Source organism: Chelon labrosus, assembly GCF_963514085.1.
Source record: "Chelon labrosus genome assembly, chromosome: 14".
NCBI classification, from domain to species: Eukaryota; Metazoa; Chordata; class Actinopteri; order Mugiliformes; family Mugilidae; genus Chelon; species Chelon labrosus.
In genome coordinates, this window is record NC_140347.1 from 826,070 (window position 1) to 844,700 (window position 18,631).

General features: G+C 43.0%; 1 protein-coding gene across 1 annotated transcript in view; it reads left to right on the forward strand.

Annotated features, from left to right (window-relative positions):
* The window catches only part of LOC311499739 (uncharacterized protein), a 350,319-nt gene that overhangs the window by 67,489 nt on the left and 264,199 nt on the right, over positions 1-18,631 (forward strand). The window lies entirely within an intron of this gene.

Below are 18,631 nucleotides of genomic sequence, written 5' to 3' on the forward strand. Positions count from 1 at the left end.
TTCGCATTTCAATAGACACGATCTACTCTGTTTGTCCATTCTGGTCTCCAAGGTCATTCATTTGCCTTTGCAGAGCCGAAAGCTTCTCCAAGATGTTTCCCATGTTGCGGTTACTGACCACAGTCAGAGCATGAACAGCCTCCAAGGTGGTGTCCATCTTGCGGCTAATAGTCACAATAAGTCTCTCCACGGTGTTATCCATGTTGCGATCTATAGCCACAGCCAGTGTGCTCACAGCTCTCTCCACAGTCTGAGCGCTAACAGCTTTGCACCCTCCATCAATTAATTCGGGCAGCATCGTTGGGCTTTTGACTGCTGACACCGACATCTGATTTTTCCGATACACCAGGACAATGCCTAATCCAATCAGCAGAAAGCCTGTTATCATGTTTCCAAATAAGTAAAGATCCTCTACGTCCTCTACGGAAAGGATCGCCAGGCACACGACCCTCCACCTCTCCCAGGAGTCCATCGTGTATCCAGCAGCAAACGTTCCGTCAGGGCAGGCAGGTTCCCCCGAACCAGTGCTTCTCGTCGAGAAGATTCTGTCAATTGCGTTGAGAGACCAGTTGATCAATTCCATGATTTAGACTTTAGAGAGCAATGCAGGAAGAGGCTCTTAAAGTTTGAGACAAGACAGGACGAGACGTGAGAGGCAAAGCAGGAAAAATAAGGAAGGGAGAGAGAGGGAAGAGCTGAAGCAGAAACCAGACATTTCATGGCTGTGAGAGTATGATCCAACAGTAGTGTTGTTTTTAAAGAACTAAAAACGCAGAGAATTTGTACGGATTAGAGATGAAATGAGTAAAGAAAAGTGAATTGAGGCGCGGCTGGCACGGTTTGAAGGCCGGAGGGGTCTGATCAGCCCCCAAGAAGAAGCCCAGTCTAGGAGTGTGGGTTTAAATGGTCTCCTCACTCGGTCAAGCGTAAAGCTGCCAGCTCTGAAAGCCTGTAGACAGAGGGGGTTTAAAGGTCCCTCAGTCAAACGTTTAGACTCCTAAGAGTCTGGAAGTTTGATTGTAAAAGCTCTACTCTGTGGCCACGAGGTGGGTTTAAAGGTCCCTCATCTAAATACTTAGGCTTCATTCTCCTGGGTGTCTGGGTGGAAAAGCTCCCCTCTGTGGAGAAAGTAGATAAAGTGAACAGTAGGGAAAGAATAGGGAAAGATCAAAAGAAGTCACGGGTATAGTAAAATAAGTCTATCAGTGTTGTTGTGTATTTACTGTTGTGTGTGAGATCCAGAGAGCACGCTGAAGCAGCGGGTGGACGGAAACCTAACGGTGCTAACACAAGTTCACTGTTTGTTGAAGTAGGCTGCTCAAAGGGTCTGAAGAAGTTCTGGTGTCAGGACTGAATCCTTACGTGATCGGTCTTTGGAGCTGAGGACTTTGGACATAGCGTGCTGCATTTCTCAGCTGACCAGATGGTGTGAATGAGAACACAGGATGTGTGAGTCAGAACCATTAGAACCATTAGAACCATTAGAACCAGGGTCGTTAGGAGCCTATTTAAAGGAAGGGAGAGGTAGAATAAAACCATCCTTCCCAGAGAAAAGAGTCAAAAGAGAACTAAAAGATTTAGAAACATGGTGCAAAGACGTAACAGCTGACGGGTTGTTGGGTGACCTTGGGGGCCCCCCACCGACAGCCACGCAGCGGAAATATTATGAGAAGACCCTCCAAAATAAAGTCAACACACTGACAATTGAAATTCAGAACAAAAAAAAAAGCGGGAAGGTTATGGAAGGGAAAGAAAGAAAAAGAAAAGATTGAAGATCATATGAAACTTCCACGTCTGCATTTTAGCAGCTGCTTTTCTAGCCACACCAGAGCTCCAGTACAAACGGTCCAGATGGAAGAGAGAGAGAGGAGCAAGCCTGATGTAAGTGAGACTACCACAGCAACAACTGGTGAGTCATTATGTCCTGCACCACCTTCATACACACCACTGACAGCAATAAAGAACATGTTAAGTCAACTAAAAGAGGGAATGGCCAAGTGAACTGTCAGAAGCAGCCAGGGAGAGGCAGGGTCACAGTATGGAGAGGTAAAAGGAAGAGAGGCAGCATGGACGTGGAACAGAACAGACGAGACGGAGAGGGAAAGAGAACAGGCAATGGAAGAACAGGCATTGAGAGAGCAGGCTCTGGAGGGAATGGGAACAAGAGAGCAGGAAGAAAGGAAGGAGAGGACAGGAGAGAAGAGGGTTTTGGAACAGGAACAGATTGGATGTGCTTGATGTGGAACTCCATCAGCTGATCAGGCTAATGTGATGTCTTGCTCATAGCTGAATGATGGACTGGAACAAGTGTTATCCATGGAAAAAGGACGTAGGGGAAGGGAGATGAAGAAAGGTTTTTGGAAGTGTTAATGGTTACTGAGATGAAAAAGAAAAAGAGAAAGGGACACTAACCTTCTGCCTAAAGTTAGTGTTTATTAGTTCAACAGAGACTAGAATGTGTTCAACTAATACAGGCAATAGAGAAGGAATGTGGAAAATGGAAAAAGAACAGAGAGGAAGAAGGTCACTCACAGGCTAGAAATGGTCTTGGTGAGACACAGAAGAGGAGATAAAAGAGGGAGAGTGGATCTACAGAAAAGTGTTCCACAGAACGTGGGATGAGCCAAGGTGGATGGGCCCGTTCAAGGTAGTGTCGTGGACCACGTACGGTGTGAGAGTCTGGCTGGATGAGGAGCAGACTAAGGTGAGTAGATACTGGCACAAAACACACTGTAGAAGAGGAGAGCCATCCACAGAAAGAAACCTTAAAAAAATCAGAAAGCACCTAAGAGATCTAGGTGAAGAAACAGAGGAAGAATCAAATGTTGACCTTTGGCTCGTGGTCTACACTGGCCTGTCTGGCAGTGGTAGGCCTGATAGTCGTTACTATGGCTGGATGTGATAGAAAAGTTCCAAAGTCAGACAGCTGACATGATACCTAGCAATGTCAATGTTCCTTCTACAGAGACTACAACAACAGGGACCTTCTGGATACCCCGCCCAAGTAAAAAGGACAAGTAGGAGAGAGGCCTCTCCTCCAAATGACAAATGTTTGACACACATGGTCACACATACATGGTTAACTATCTGCCACCTCACTGACAACATATCAGAACAGACTTCCATTAGATATGATACTGGCTGACAGAGGAGGTGTCTGTAGCATGTTTGGAGAAATGTGCTGTACGTTTATCCCCAATAACACCTGTGGCCCCTGACGGATCTCTGACTAAAACCCTGAGAGGCCTCAGAGCCCTCTCAAATGAGCTCAAAGAACATTCCAGGGTCTCTGATCCCCTATCTGGCCTGCTTGATCAATTCTTTGCTAAATGGGGAAACTTAGCAGCTAGTGTAGCCACGTCATCAGCTGTTGCATTTGTAGTGTTTGCTCTGTGTGCTTGTTGTTGCATTCCCTGCATTAGGGCTCTCATGGTGTGATGTATGGACAAGGCGCTGGGGAATGTGGAGTCAAAGGGAGCGCCTCCAGCCTATCAGATGAACCTCACTGAGAATGTAGCCCTGCTTGATCCTAGCGAGTACACTGACAACCAGGAGAGGCCGTTCCATGATCCAGATGAGGAATAATGAAGCACATTTACTTGATACCTCTGAAAACTGAATGTTAATGGTTACTTACCATGAATATTATTGAAACACTGTTCATATGAACAGTAACACATGAGTTCTTGAATGTTTAGTCCTCATATTTGAACTCTGATGTCTTTGTTTAATGTTGTACAACTGAAATGAAGGATTTGATCAAAGGTTTGATGCAATATGTAGAAATGTTGACATTTAAACCTTCAATGATGCATCTGAGAATAGAATAGAATAGATATGACCTTGTTTATAGGTCAGGTTTTTTTCAGTGATTACCGTCCAGTCGCCCTTACATCCCATGTGATGAAGGTGCTGGAGAGGTTGGTGTTGGCCCACCTAAAGCCACAGGTGAGATCTTCTTTAGACCCCCTACAGTTTGCCTACCAGCCGTGTCTGGGGGTGGATGACGCTGTCATCTATCTTCTGCAGCGAGCTCACTCACACCTGGATGGTGGTGGAGGCTCAATGAGAATCACATTCTTTGATTTCTCCAGTGCCTTCAACACCATCCAGCCTTTGTTGCTGGGTGAGAAGCTGCGGTCGATGGGTGTTGGTGCGTCCACTGTCTCCTGGATCACTGACTACCTGACAGACAGGCCACAGTTGGTGCGTCTGGGTCATGTCCTGTCTGATGTGGTGGTGAGTGGTGTGGGAGCCCCACAGGGCACTGGGCTTTCTCCGTTCCTGTTCACCTTATACACCACTGACTTCCAGCACAACTCAGAGTCATGTCATATACAGAAATGTTCTGATGACTCTGCAGTTGTAGGGTGTATAAGCGGTGGACGGGATGAGGAGGAGCATAGAAGGCTGGTGGACGGATTTGTGGGGTGGGCTGGAAGGAATCAGCTGCTGCTTAACGTGGACAAGACCAAAGAGATGGTGATGGACTTCAGGAGGAAGGGAACAGCTCCTCTGCCCCTCAGCATCCTGGGTAGGGATGTGGAGATGGTGGAGGATTACAAATACCTGGGAGTGACCATGGATAACAGACTGAAGTGGAGGACCAACAGTACAGCTGTGTACAAGAAGGGCTGCAGCAGACTCTATTTCCTGAGGAAACTGAGCTCCTTCAATGTGTGCAGCAAGATGCTGGAGATCTTCTAGCAGTCTGTTGTGGCCAGCACACTTTTCTCTGCTGTGGTCTGCTGGAGGAACAGCATTACAGCCAGTGACGCCAACAGACTGAACAAAGTGATCAGGAAGGCTGGCTCTATCATTGGCTGCAGACAGGAAACATTAGAATCAGTGATGGAGAAGAGGACTCTGAACAAACTGTTATCAATCATGGATAACCCTGACCACCCTCTCCACCACACAATAGACAGACAACGGAGCAACTTCTCCAGAAGGCTCAGACAACTTGGTTGTCTCAAAGAACGCTACAGGAAATCTTTCCTGCCCCAAGCCATCAGTCTGTACAACTCCTCATCTGTGTAGGACACATGACTCTCTGGACTTTGGTTTTTCTTGCACATTTGCACATGCTTGTTTGGTTATTGGTTGTAAATTCATTACATTTCATTGCAATCTAATTGAACTTTTTTTAATATTCACTTTTAATAGTCACTTATTCTCTTCTCTTATCATTTCTGTGTAACACCCGTCCCATGTATCTATACATGTTCAAAGGGTATTGTAGTACTATGGGTGGGGCCCTGGGAACTCTTACCGCTAACTGTCTGTTGCCGGAAGAAAGCACTGAGAGCACTGAATGAAGAGAGTTCAGTTTCCCCAAGATGGCGCCCGCTTGGATATGCGAGACAGACGCGAACGGTACTGTATTCCTTTTTTAATAAACTGCCTGTATACTTGCAAAGTTCTCAATGCTTTGGTTTACATGTAGAGACCCTAGTTATGCTACTGTGTAAGTGTGGTGATATTGTGAGCCTTGTTAGTGGTATAGAAATAGCGATTTCTTTTTATGTGTAGGTGTGCCCCGAAGGCTAGCGTTATACGCTAAATAGCGGTTTGCAAGAAAACTGATCACATTTGACTAACAAAACAAATGCATGAAAACAAATACCAGAGAACGGTCGAACTCGGTACACATATGTGTTATTAACCCCAGGTTCATTTTGCGCCGGAGTTCCCCTTTAAACTTAGTGACCCTTTCACTTGCTACGCAAGCAGAAACAAAATATAGTTCAGAATATCTAAAAGACGTGCATTCAGTTTACTACTCACGCCCCACAATAGCAGACAAGTTGGACAAGATGAACCATGGAATGATGAGGACAATGATGAGGACAATGATGAGGACAATGATGAGGACAACCAGCAGCTGGAGGCTAAACAGTGGTGACGATAGCTGACTCCAGGATCATCTCTGCTCTGAATAAAAGTCCAAGGATTGCCTCCTGGTGTCTTTCCCAGCACACACATATTTCTCTCAGTCAACTGTCTTGTCTAAAAGTCCATTAACAAGCTCATTCAGAGTTCGTTTTTGCATTAAATTAGCTCACAACATCAACACATATGAATAACAGGCAGCAACATATACGGCTACTGCAGTGCAACATGTGCTAACATCGCTAGCGGGCTATGCTAATGCGCTAATCCCGATTAGCAGGTCCGTTTCACTATACTGCATCTTTCTGAAACAGTTCAGATTACACACACACAAGTTCTTTACCTTCCGAACACCTTAGAAAGTCCGTTACCCGTCGGCAAACTCTGCATCCACCACGGTAATGGGCCTAATTTCCCGGCGACTCTGACAATGTTCCCGCTGTATATCAGCTCTGCATCTATCGTCTCTCTACGGCTCGTGCTTCTCACTCTACGGGGTCTCCGTAAGATCCCGCCCCTGCACTGTTTGATTGGTTTGTCGTCATGGTAACTTCCAATACAAATAAAGAATTGACAAGATGGACAGTCTGACTCTCTTTGGGGTCAGGTAGTTAACTGAGCACGCTACTGTTTATGTGTACAACAACCAAACATTCAACTAACTTTATTTACAAATGACAAAGATTTCTTTATCAGCTACTGTTTTCTAACCTGTTAAATGTATCATAGACTGATTTTAAACACTGTGAATGAACTAATAACTCTAGCTTTGCATTTTAACAACTATTTATTTATTGATCAACTACTTATTTATTCTTATCTACAAATGAAATCTGTAGACTGGGCTACATCCAGATTTAAAGGAGATCAGAGTCAGCTGATCTGTTTTCCTTAAATAGATTAATCCTCAGCTGTGGGGCCGTGTAGACCTCTGAGGATCTGATGCTATTTGACGTGTATGTTAATGTTTTAGTTTGGCCCAAGCCCCGCCCACTAACATGGAGGGGGTGGAGCTTATGACCTATACTGCAGCCAGACACCAGGGGGAGCTCTACTTGATTTGGCTTCACTTTAGAGGAGCTGTTCTATCTTTCTACTGTCTATGGTTCTGACCTGTATGGAGCTAAAAGCTCAGTGATTTAACTGAGACCATGAAGAGCTTTGACAGTAATGAGTTCTAAAACAGACCTGATAGAACCAGACCAGAACCACATCTAGTTTATATTCCTAAATGTCTGAATAAGATTAGTTAGAATCAACTGAAGTCATATTTCATGTCTGTTAAAGATCAAAAAGTCTTTAAATACTGTTAGAAGTCAGCTGTGTTTATGATGGCTCCTAGGGGCAGTGGTTTTTATTTCATTGTTCATTTTATTTAGGGGCTGAATTATCTTTTTATTTAAATGTCTCTTGACCCAGACAACAAATTAGGTCTTGCCGACATCGGCAATTGGAGGGCACCAGCGGCAAAGTATCGGCAGGGTTTTTTTCCCCTGCATGCCAAATACAATTTGTCAGTTTCGGTGGGTAAACCATCGGTGGGATGAGTCTATGCCACTCCAACATGCATGCGCACTCCGTAGATCGGCGGAGGAACCGTGAGGAACCATTTTGCCGATCCCGCTTTTTTTTTTTTTTTTTTCTTCCAAAAGTGTTGGCTGCCTATCTACGCAACCGTTGGTCCACATCAAGCGACAAGCCAGATGTGTAAGGGCGAAGGTATGTTGAGCTTGTGTAAAATCCGTATGCCACAATTTATATATGATATGATATGATATTTGGTAGAATGCATAGACTAATCCGGTTTAGGATAACTTTTTGGAGATAGTAACGTTAAGGTTAACGTTAACGGTTAGCGCTACACAAGATGTTTCTCAAGCTATCTGGTTACGTTAGCTGCTAACTTACATACTGTATATGGCTAACTTAGAGGATAACACGTAAGTAAACTAATTGTAGAAGTGTTTTTAATCAGATATTGTATTCTATGACGTCTGTTGTGGTTAGAAAATGCTTTAACGGAATGTGTTTTCAGCAAAGGTTAGGTAGGTAGCTAGCGTTAATGTTAGCATAATTAGCTTGCCACTTCGCTGGCCATAGCAGGGAGAGTCATGCTAGCAGAGGTGAAGTTCGGCACTTCTTTTGAATCTGAGGGACCAGTGGTTACATATTTGGCATTTACGTTCAATTTAAACTAAAGCAGAACTTCAAGCATAACTCTCGCCAAAATGCATCCTAGGGTGTTTTTGTGAATGCACCTGAATCAAATTTTCGTTTAAAAGCATAATTACGTCCGAAGCGCAACTTTTAAGCTTGTCCGAGTTGTCGTTTTCGGGTGAGATGGCCTTTTGAATGGTGATGCTAGGGGGAACTACTATTTTGATACATGATCGTGTCAAAATGGTTATTTTTAAAACACTAAGAAGGCTCGACACAACTTGAAACTTTGATCGAAGTATCATCAGTGTCTCTACACATGAACTTGAGCATTGAGAACATTGTTCGTGTACACATAGTTTACTAAAAAGAAAGGGTTTGGACAACTCACTCCTTGACTGGCAAGATGGGGGCGAGCAGAAAAACCAAGTGAGTTGTTCACAACCTCTCTTTTAGTAAACTCTGTGTACACAGTGTTCTCAATGCTTGAGTTTATGTGTAGAGACACTGATGATACCTCGATCAAGGTTTCATGTTGTGTCCAGCCTTCTTAGTATTTTTAAAATAGCAATGTGTCACGATCATGTATCAAAATAGTAGTGCTCCTAGCATTCCCATTCAAAAGGCCATTTCACCTGAAAACAACAACGCAAGCTTAAAAGTGGCGCTTCGGACATAATTATGCTTTTAAACGAAAGTTTGACTCGGTACATTCACAAAAACATCTACATTCACATTGCACAGTAGTCTAGATCACAACCTGGTCTAATACATATTTGTCATATTATGTATTGATTGCAGGGTCCTCAAATTGTCTATAAACTAATGCTCCCTACATGATTATCTGTTCCACAGGCAATGTTCAGTCCCACTCACATTCCAGATCCTGTCCAGTTTACAGCTCCAACACAGGTACACAGTAAAACCTTGACCATCATCACCCTAATATGTAATCTATAATTTGGTTCTTAGCTGAAGTCCACTTTGGTCTCTGTCATGTGAAGTTTGTCATCAGGAACACAATATATGAGCAGATGGATCTAACTAGTTTACTACTCAAACATGACCTTACATACTAAAATCCACTGCTTCATCAGTCCCTTATTTAATCAAAATGTATATCCCTGTTTGTTCCCTACATTTACTATGTGTGTCTGTTTCACAGCAATGTACAGTTACTCCCAACAGTTATTGTTTTTTACTGGATGTATTGTACACCTCAGCTGTGCTGTTGCCGTTTTTGTTGCTGTGCTGCTCAATAATGGAATAATAACCATAATTTAGGTCAAAATTGAAATCACAATTATTTAGCCTAAACCAGGGGTTCTCAACATTTTCTATCCCATAGCCCACCTAGACATACTTGTAACAGAACAGGGCCCGGTAAATAGCCTATTGTTAACATACTGTATGTGAATGTTAGCCTCTGCATGTCTCTAATTAATGATAACTCTAAAGATCAAAGAGATGTGGCCAAGATATGACATTTTCATGATATGTCTGTCGTAGGACTGAAACGATTGCTCGAATAACTCAAATAATTCGATTACAAAAAATGATCAAGGAAAGTTCTCTGCCTCGAAGCTTCGCTTGATTCCTATCATGCGTTATGTGACCTGCTCAGCTCAGGGTTTAATGTTTCACACGCACTGATACTGACGCACACACCACTTTCAGAATTAAAGTTGGCGCACTGACAGAGAGATAAGAAAGCGTCCGTAAAAGGCAGGGCATGTCTAAAGTGTTGGGATCATTTCAAACTTAGAAAAGAAGGTGCAATGAGTAAGCAGAACTGGCGTACCACAACAGCACGGCAACAATGATTCAACATCTGAGCCGAAAGCATCCAGTTGTTAACACCAGCTCAGCAAGCGTAGCCGACACAAGGCAACGTAAACATTGATGTTAGCTGATTTAACGTATTAGCTAGTTAGAATGTGATACTATATATGTATATACACAATGTGTTGACGCAACATTCTGTCACTATTCAACCCATATGTGGTGTCTGTATTTATATCAGTTGTTCTCAATATTTATATACTGTCCTCACACTATTCTCAACCAATTGTCTTAAGTTTTTTTTTTTTTTTGTAAAATGCTCTGACTTTTCTGAATTGTCTTTATAGAAACAATCAAACGAAGATATAGACTTTTGTGCTACTGTCTTATTTTTTCCCCCTGTTGCTTTATTTTTTTTTTTTTGTTTAGGTGCTGTGTTAAAAGATCCTGCCCAACAAAACTCCACTGAGGCTGATGTAGTGAGAAACTGGCTGCGGCTGAGCAGGGACAGGAATGGGGGGCGGCAAAGGCGGGGCAAGCAAGCATCTTAAATAATTGACTGGACTGAACTGACTAACTGACTGACTATTTTTCTTTTGAACTGACTGACTATTTTGGAGGGAGTTTCTTCCCGTGAGGATGGACACTGGGTTACAACGGCCCTCAAAACCCCACACCACCACCCCACCCCTTTCAAGTGTACATATTGTATGTAGTTCTCTGCAAACCTATGGTGGCATCATGCCTTCAGTGTGTCTTGAACAACCACACATAAAAGGTTGCACATATTATATTGGTATTTTATCGTATTTGACTGTAGATTTATGAGTGAAGTTACCAACACAATAGATTGGCCGTAACACACTCACCCATTTTAGAATCACATTCCCTCCCTCTGTCTCTCTCTCTCACTTTCTCACAAACACACATACAGACACAGGGAGAGAATGTTAACTTGTGTCTTTATTATTTTGTCAGAATGCCCCAGAATGCTTCGTTTGTATGTGAAAATCACAAAAAATTCACCAGCTGTCACTGATCATGAGTTATAGTAATACTAACCCACTCTATTTCTCTCTTTCTTCCCCTCTTAACCTCAAGGATGTTTTGACATTGATTTAGTTAAGTCACGCTGAGAAATGTGTCATCTGCATATTAAAATCACAAAAAAAACGAGCGTTGACAAGAGCTGACAGAGTTGAGTTATAGTAATACTAACCCACTCTATTTCTCTCTTTCTTCCCCTCTTAACCCGCCCCCCCCCCCCCCCCCCCCATGTGTGAGTGTGTTAAAATGAATGTTTTGATACTACTTTTGCAAAAACGAAGTAAAAATAAATGTTCACGGTCATCTTCCAGTGCCCTCCTGTTTTGTAATTTCTCCTGGAAATCTCCTGTAGCCTAATTTGCAAGACCCTGTTAGACTGACATTTCCCAGGTTGTCAGATTGTGTATGAAATGCACCCTACACATAAACAATCACTTACTTTCAATTTAAACTTTTTTTGTAATAAAACCTGGCAACTCAAAAATAAGGAAGCGGCTGCAGACTGCGCAGCCACCGAGTCTCGCAAGTAAGCGGGCTAGTTGCCTACTTCTCAGCTCTTGTCAAATTGTTCGGGAAGAATTTTTATGATTAATACATCACATAAACTGTTATTGAGTGTTGTTGATACAGTACACAAGGAAACGTGTCCTTGGAACACAATCTGATGGCAGCTAGCCTAAACAAATCAATAAGACCTAATATAACGGTGGGATCCTACTAGAGCGGTGAAAACCATTCAGACGCTTCACTCCCTTTGACTTAACTTTGGAAGGGCTGATTTTCAAGCATGCTGTGGCGTTTCCAGCGATGCAGCCGAAAATCAGCTGTTCCAGTGTGGGAGAGCGAGGTGACCGAATGCTTTCCTCGCTCTAGTGGGATCGTGCCGCATAGGTCATATAGCCTAATAATTATCTCGGGTTTACGTTGGCTCACGGTCGGCGATCATTTGGTTTACGTTGGCTCACGGTCGGCGATAATTCTAATGCCGACGTCTTGCCTATTAGCTACCGATCTCCATAAGACATCTCGCCGATGCACTTTATGTCGGGCAGGAACACGCGCCCCGACGTCGGCAAGACGTAATTTGTTGTCTGGGAAACGTGTGATAGTTAAATATTATTGAGTATTTAAATCCAACCTGTCAGAAAGTGTTATGTGTTAAATGAAGTTGTGGGCGTGTCCTAAAAAGTCTCTGTGGTGCGTGGTTCCAGGAAACAGCAGCAGAGTGAGCGCTCTGGCCTCCCTCCAATCTCCTGTACCCAGATGTGTGTCCATGAAGAGTGACCAGACTATGTTTGGACTTATTGAGGTTGAAGATTAAAAACTATCTCCTGCTTTGGTTTTGTTTCTCATCCTGCCTCATTGCCTGTGTTTCTAACATTTGGATCCTGTTTTGAACTGATATGTAACAAGGTTCATTTTGTCCAATTAAAGAACAACAGGGCACGTATAAACTTCTAAGTTGACATATTTGTACACTGAAAGCTGTTCATATCTCTAGGATCTGCATTTGTTTGGTCCAGACTTTAGTTTGTGTAGTATCTTCAGACTTGTGTGCTCAGATAGAGGGAGCTCTAGGCTCCAGGTGTGTGTTACCTGTCCTGAAGGCTAGAAGAGGAAGAGCTATGTCATGTGATCTCTCTCTGTCTGTGCTGCCTACCATGTGCAAGTAAACTTCCACAAAGCTACTTGGATGTTTGTGAGTCTTTTTTGAATGTGCCTTGGTCACAATGTTATATTGGCGACGAGGATGAAACTTTTCGTGCCCTGCTCTGTCTGGGATAATTGGATGATTGGACTCCAGGTGGACAAACGATTTGGTGGAACGGGGAAAGAAGACAAGCAGGTGAGATGGCAACAATTGGATCCCTGCCACCATTTGACTTAAAAGTGCAAGCATGGGAGGAATACTGTGAAATAATGGAACACTTCTTTCCAGCAAATGATATTGATAATGAAGATAAAAAGAGGTCCATATTACTCAGTGTCGTGGCTGCTCAAACTTACAGTCTGATGAGAAACCTCCTAAGTCCTGCAAAACCTGGAGAAAAGACTTTTGCACAGTTGGTAACTTTATTAAAGACCCACTTTAATCCCAGAGATTTAAATTTGATTCACACATGAGAAGACCCACTGAATCTGTGGCTGAGTATGTTGCTGAGTTAAGGAGACTAGCACAAGATTGTAATTATGGAGAAACACTTTGACAGATGTTAAGGGACAGATTGGTATGTGGGATAAATGATGACTGAATACAGAGAACATTATTGTCTTTAGCCCAGGCTATGGAGTCTGCTAACAACAATGTGCAGGATTTGCAATCAAAAGCAGGAGCCATGTCCTGTAACACAGTGTGGGCTGGTGGATCAGAAGGCAGGGGGCAGAGAAGAGAGAGCTGTTGGAGAGTAGGAAATGATACAGAGTGTTATCACTGTAAAGGTAAACATGCACCAGAGGACTGTTGGTTCAAGAAGGAAAAATGTCCTGCATGTGGAATGGTGGGGCATATAGCTCGGTCAAACAGTCAAAGACAAAAAGAAGAAGTGATGATAGACCCAAGGAAAGAAGACGCAGCACACAGGAGGGAAAAGTGCATTATTGTTCTCCCAGAGTGGCAGAGGTGAGCACTGAGGAGGAGGAGCAGACATTCTCAATGTCCAGTGTCCTTGGTGAGAATGAAGAGGAGATGGTGACACCCTACCAGGTATACATAACACTAAATGGTGCACCAGTGACATTTGAAGTGGATACTGGATGTGGTCTGACCATACTTAATGTGAAAACATTCAAAGAGAAAGTGAAGAATGCCCCTCCATTAGAAAAAAACTCACCTGAAGTAGAGAACATATACAAAGCAGAAGATCAAAGTGCTAGGAAGAACTTATGTAAAAGTGAACTCCAAACAGCAGGAGAAGAGACTGCTCATCATTGTAGTTAAAGGCACAGGTCCAAACTTATTGAGAAGATGGTGGTTAAAGCATTAAAACTTGATTGGGCTGAAATAAAGTACATGTCAAACTACCCCCCACAGCCCCTGAGCCTGGAGAAGGTGCTACAAAAGCATGAGGGAGTATTTAAAGATGAACTGGGAACGCTAAAAGGTTTTAAAGCTACTATTCATGTTCCATCTAATGCTGCTCCCTGTTTCTATAGATCCAGATCTGTTCCTTATGCTATGAAGCCCAAAGTTGATGCTGAAATAGACAGATTGTTAAGAGAGAACATCATTGCTCCTGTCAAGTACTCTGACTGGGCTGCTCCTGTGGTTCCTTTGCTAAAGCCAGATGGTAACTGCAGATTATGTGGAGATTAGAAATGAACTGTAAATAGAGTCTCCACCCTGGAGCAGTAGCCCATACCCAAAGTGGAAGATCTGATGGCTGGGGGGCAACAGTTCAGAAACTTGATGTGAGTCATGCATATCATCAAATCCAAATGGATGATCAGTCTAAGAAATACTTAACTGTAAATACTCATCATGTTTATATATAACAGACTGCCTTTTGGTGTACCCTCAGCCCCTGCTATATTCCAGAGAACCATGGAGAAAGATGACCTATTATGTATTGTGGCACACTTTAATATTCCTGTCCAAAAGTATGGTAGGAAAAAAAGAGGTGAAAACCAGGGTAGTAGGATTAGTAGTGCTAGGAGTCCTGGTAGTGCCTGGAAGCCCTGTCCTGCCTAGGGCAGGGGGTCCACTTGATCCTTTTGTTGAACCTGGTGCTTCTGCTGTAAAAGGTGATGAGGAAGAGGCCACACCAGCTACACCTCAAGGAGAAGAGACTGAATGTGAGGCTCCACCTGCAACTTGTTTTGAGCCCTTCTCCCCACAAGTCCAAGGCTCAAGTACGGATGCTAGGCTGAAGGTTGGTCTAGCTCGCCTTCAGCTAGAGGCCCAGGAAAAGGAAAGGACTCACAGGGCAGAGTATGATCTTCGTCTACAGATTCACAGGTTAGAGATCGAAGACGAAAAAGAAATCTCATTGCAACGACTTGACTTGGAGGCCATGAGAATATCTTCAGCAACAAAATGACCACATGCACATGAGAACTCTAGACCTTCACAGACAACCCTTGGTACTCAAAGTTTTGATGTCAGTAAAAATATTTAAATTGACCCTGCACCTGAGATTCCCCTCTCTGCACCATCAGAAAATGAAAACATAAGAATGAGTAAGACGGGAAAAAAAAGAACTTCACAGAAAGTGAATTGGAGACGCTACTCACTGGAGTGGAGGCAAAAATGTCCTCTTTGACAGCTGTCCTCCAGCATAAACAATAAACACAAGAGGAGTGAGTGGGAGAGTGTGTGTGAGGCCACCTCACCACAATGTTGGTTAATTACATTTACACATCACATATGATCTGTACATTGATGAATGAACATGTTTCATCATGTGATGGTTCTTTTATATCAATGTGTGTCCAGTCCATAGCTCTGATTACATTCAGAAAACCAGCTCTTTAATGTTGACCTGTTCAGATGCATTGTGGGTATTTGATATACCTGGCTGACATGAGGATAACTCCGTCCCACACGGCTGGCATGGCTCTGCTCAGGGTCGACCGGTACAGTCCCGATGGGTCGGACTAATAGTTTTCACATTGATGACAGTTTCCCAGCATCACCTCTAAGTGTCTCCAAAGGATCAACAGCTGTAGAAGCCAGTGTACGTCAGACATGACGTTGGCGTGAGGCACGTACAAGTTCACGGTCATTTCACTCTTGATTCATCTGAACTTTTCCGTGAACGAGTACGTATGGAACGTTTCTGTGCTCACGCACCCTTCGTACATGAGGCCCCAGGACTGAGGACCAGAGTGAAATAATGTAGGTCTGTGTGAATATGATCCAAACTCCTGCTGCTCCACTACATCTATTAGATGATCAGTTGTCTCCATCTAGTGGACAGACAGTAGAACTGCACCATCTGCTGTGTGATCCAGTGATTGTAACTCAGACTGGTTTTAACGTCACTCTGATGTGTTTTTAGATCAAATCCAGGACTGACGAGGGACAGTGAGCAGCTTCTTCTCAACACATGAAGGTGGAAAGTGTCTGAAAGTCGACCTGAAGTGAGTTCAACAGGTGAGAATCCTACCAGAGAAATCTGGAAATGTCTCATTAACTGGATCACTATGATTCTATTCAGTTTGATCACTGAACTGTAGAAGTCTTTCTTGATCCTGATTGGCTGTTTCAGTTCTACTATCCTTTAAATGCTGTAGAATACATATGTGGGTTAAAGTACAGTGGTTGGAGAATGATTTCATGTGTCTCTGTTAGTGGTGTTATGGCCCGGCTCTGAGACCATAGCAAATAAGGGAAACACACGGGGAGTTACATCAAAAGAACATATTTATTTTAACAAAGATGAATTCCAAAAGGAAACATTAACCATGTTGTTCAACAAAAGGAAACTACCAACCTAGATCAACCTAGGAAAGTGCAAACTAAACCATACAAGAAATTAGAAGAACTCAGATCAACACAGAATGGTGCCCGGGACAGAGAGAGAGAACGAGTTCACAGGAGGAAAGGGTTTTATGGGTCTGGAGACAGTGGCCAGCTGCCTCCAATCCCATAATGGCCAACCAGCTACCAGCACCCTGAAAGACAAAAAAGAGACACAAACACCAACACCAAACCAGCAAAGGCCCTGGGGCCGTCGCAAGGGTTTGTTTCTCAGACTCTGTCCACACATTTGTCCTGTTTGTCATCAAGAGTCTTATGGATCCTCTTTGTAGGAGCAGTTTTCTAAAACCAGCTCCTCCATCTTTGAACATTTTGTGTATTTCTAGCTCTCTTGTCCTTTGTGTCTTTTGTCTGTTGCTTTGTAACCCTTGATGCTACACTCCATATCCTCACATTCACATCAGATATGAGAGAGGATACAGCATCAACACAGAGTTTCCACTGAACTCATCAATACTTTAAAGTCATGATATTATGTTTTGATAAGTACTGTGAGTCTGTGAAGGTTCTCAGTCCTTTAGATCATGGTATCAATTAAAGAACAAGCTGAAACAAAGACATCTGGACTTGTTCCAAGTCTCCAAGTCCAATGTGACCTTCAGGTGGACTCCACCCACAGATGTTCCTGATAAAAACCTAAACTCTCCAGCAGACATTTAGAGCTGAACACTTGGAGGAAACGTCTTCTACAAACACAACCAGTCCACATGAGTTTGTCTCAGCTTGTTCTTTAATTGACACCATGACCTGAAGGACTGAGAACCTTCACAGACTCACAGTAACACACAGTTTGGATTCCTTCTATTTCCTCTTTTATTTTCTAATCTGTTCTGTCTTTCCATTGAAGTTGGTTTTACTTCCTGTCTTTGTCTTTTCCTGTCTCTGTGATTGCCCTCACCTGTCTTCCCTTGTGTTCCCTCATTCCTTCCACCTGTGTCTTGTTATTAATCTCCATGTGTATATATAGTCCTGCCTCATCAGTCAGTCAGTGTTTACTGGCTGCTCTCTGATTGTGTTTCCTGGATGTTGTCTGTCTTGGTCTGTTGTTGTGTTTGGACTCTACCTGCTCATAATGTCTCCTTTGTATTTCTTCTTTTAATGGAATGACCTGTTCATCACTGTGGCACCTTTATGATCTTTTTAGTAAGTACAGGTCCAGAGTTCAGACATTTTCTTGGCGCTGTATATTTTTATAGCTGCTGTATCTGATCATGTGCAGGTAGCAGCTGACTCACCTTCCCTCCAACCGTCTCACAGACCAGATCATTAAACTGCAGGAAGTCCAGCTGTGCTGCCTCCTCTCCCGACGTCGTCCTCTCTGCCATGCTGAGCTTTTCCTGGAGTTTCTACTGAAGACGGAGAAGAAGTCGCTGGTTGAGCTGAAGCCTGAAACCAGAGGTGATTCTGTGTGTGTATTGTGTGTGTATTGTGTGTACCTTCAGTCCACTTGTTAAAATATTGAGGATTGTGAAGAAGCTGCTGAATCTCTTTATTTTTATTGCAGTCAGATATTTCTTTCTTTTCTCCTCAACAGTTTCTTGTAGTTTTAGAGTTCAGCTAGAGAAGATTAGTTTTAGTAAAGAATTCAAGTTGTGTCTTTAAATATTCATCTATATCTTTAAATACTAATGAAAATCATTGACTTTGTCCCACACAAGTACAAAGGTTGATCTCTACGTCTACAATCAGATCAATGATTGAAAGGTCACAAGGAGGAGTCAGGAAACGCTCTCTGATCCTTTCTGCTTTATTTTCTCTACAGGTTCAACTGGTTTTAACGTCACTCTGAAGTTATGAGGAAGTGACGGCGTCCTCACAGAGAGAAAGAGCAGCTTCTTCTCAACACATGAAGGTGGAAAGTGTCTGAAAGTCGACCTGAAGTGAGTTCAACAGGTGAGAATCCTACCAGAGAAATCTGGAAATGTCTCATTAACTGGATCACTCTCTTTATTGTTCATTATTATCAGGTTGATTCAAACATCTCTTTAAAAAGCCTCCAATTGATTCAAAATGCTGCAGCGAGAGCATTGACAGGAATCAGAGAGTTCCAGCTTCTCTTCAGTGGATCTCTGTAAAATCCAGAGTTTAAATCCTCCTCCTTCCATCCGAGGTCCTTTAAGGCCTCCATCTGATCTCAGAGTCTCATGAAACATGCATCATCTTGTTCTCTACTTTTTATCATATTGATGCTAAACCACATATTTGTGTGACAGATGGATTTATCATCTTGTTCCTCCCCTTCTCTCTTTTTCTGTCTCTACTCATCTGGACTCA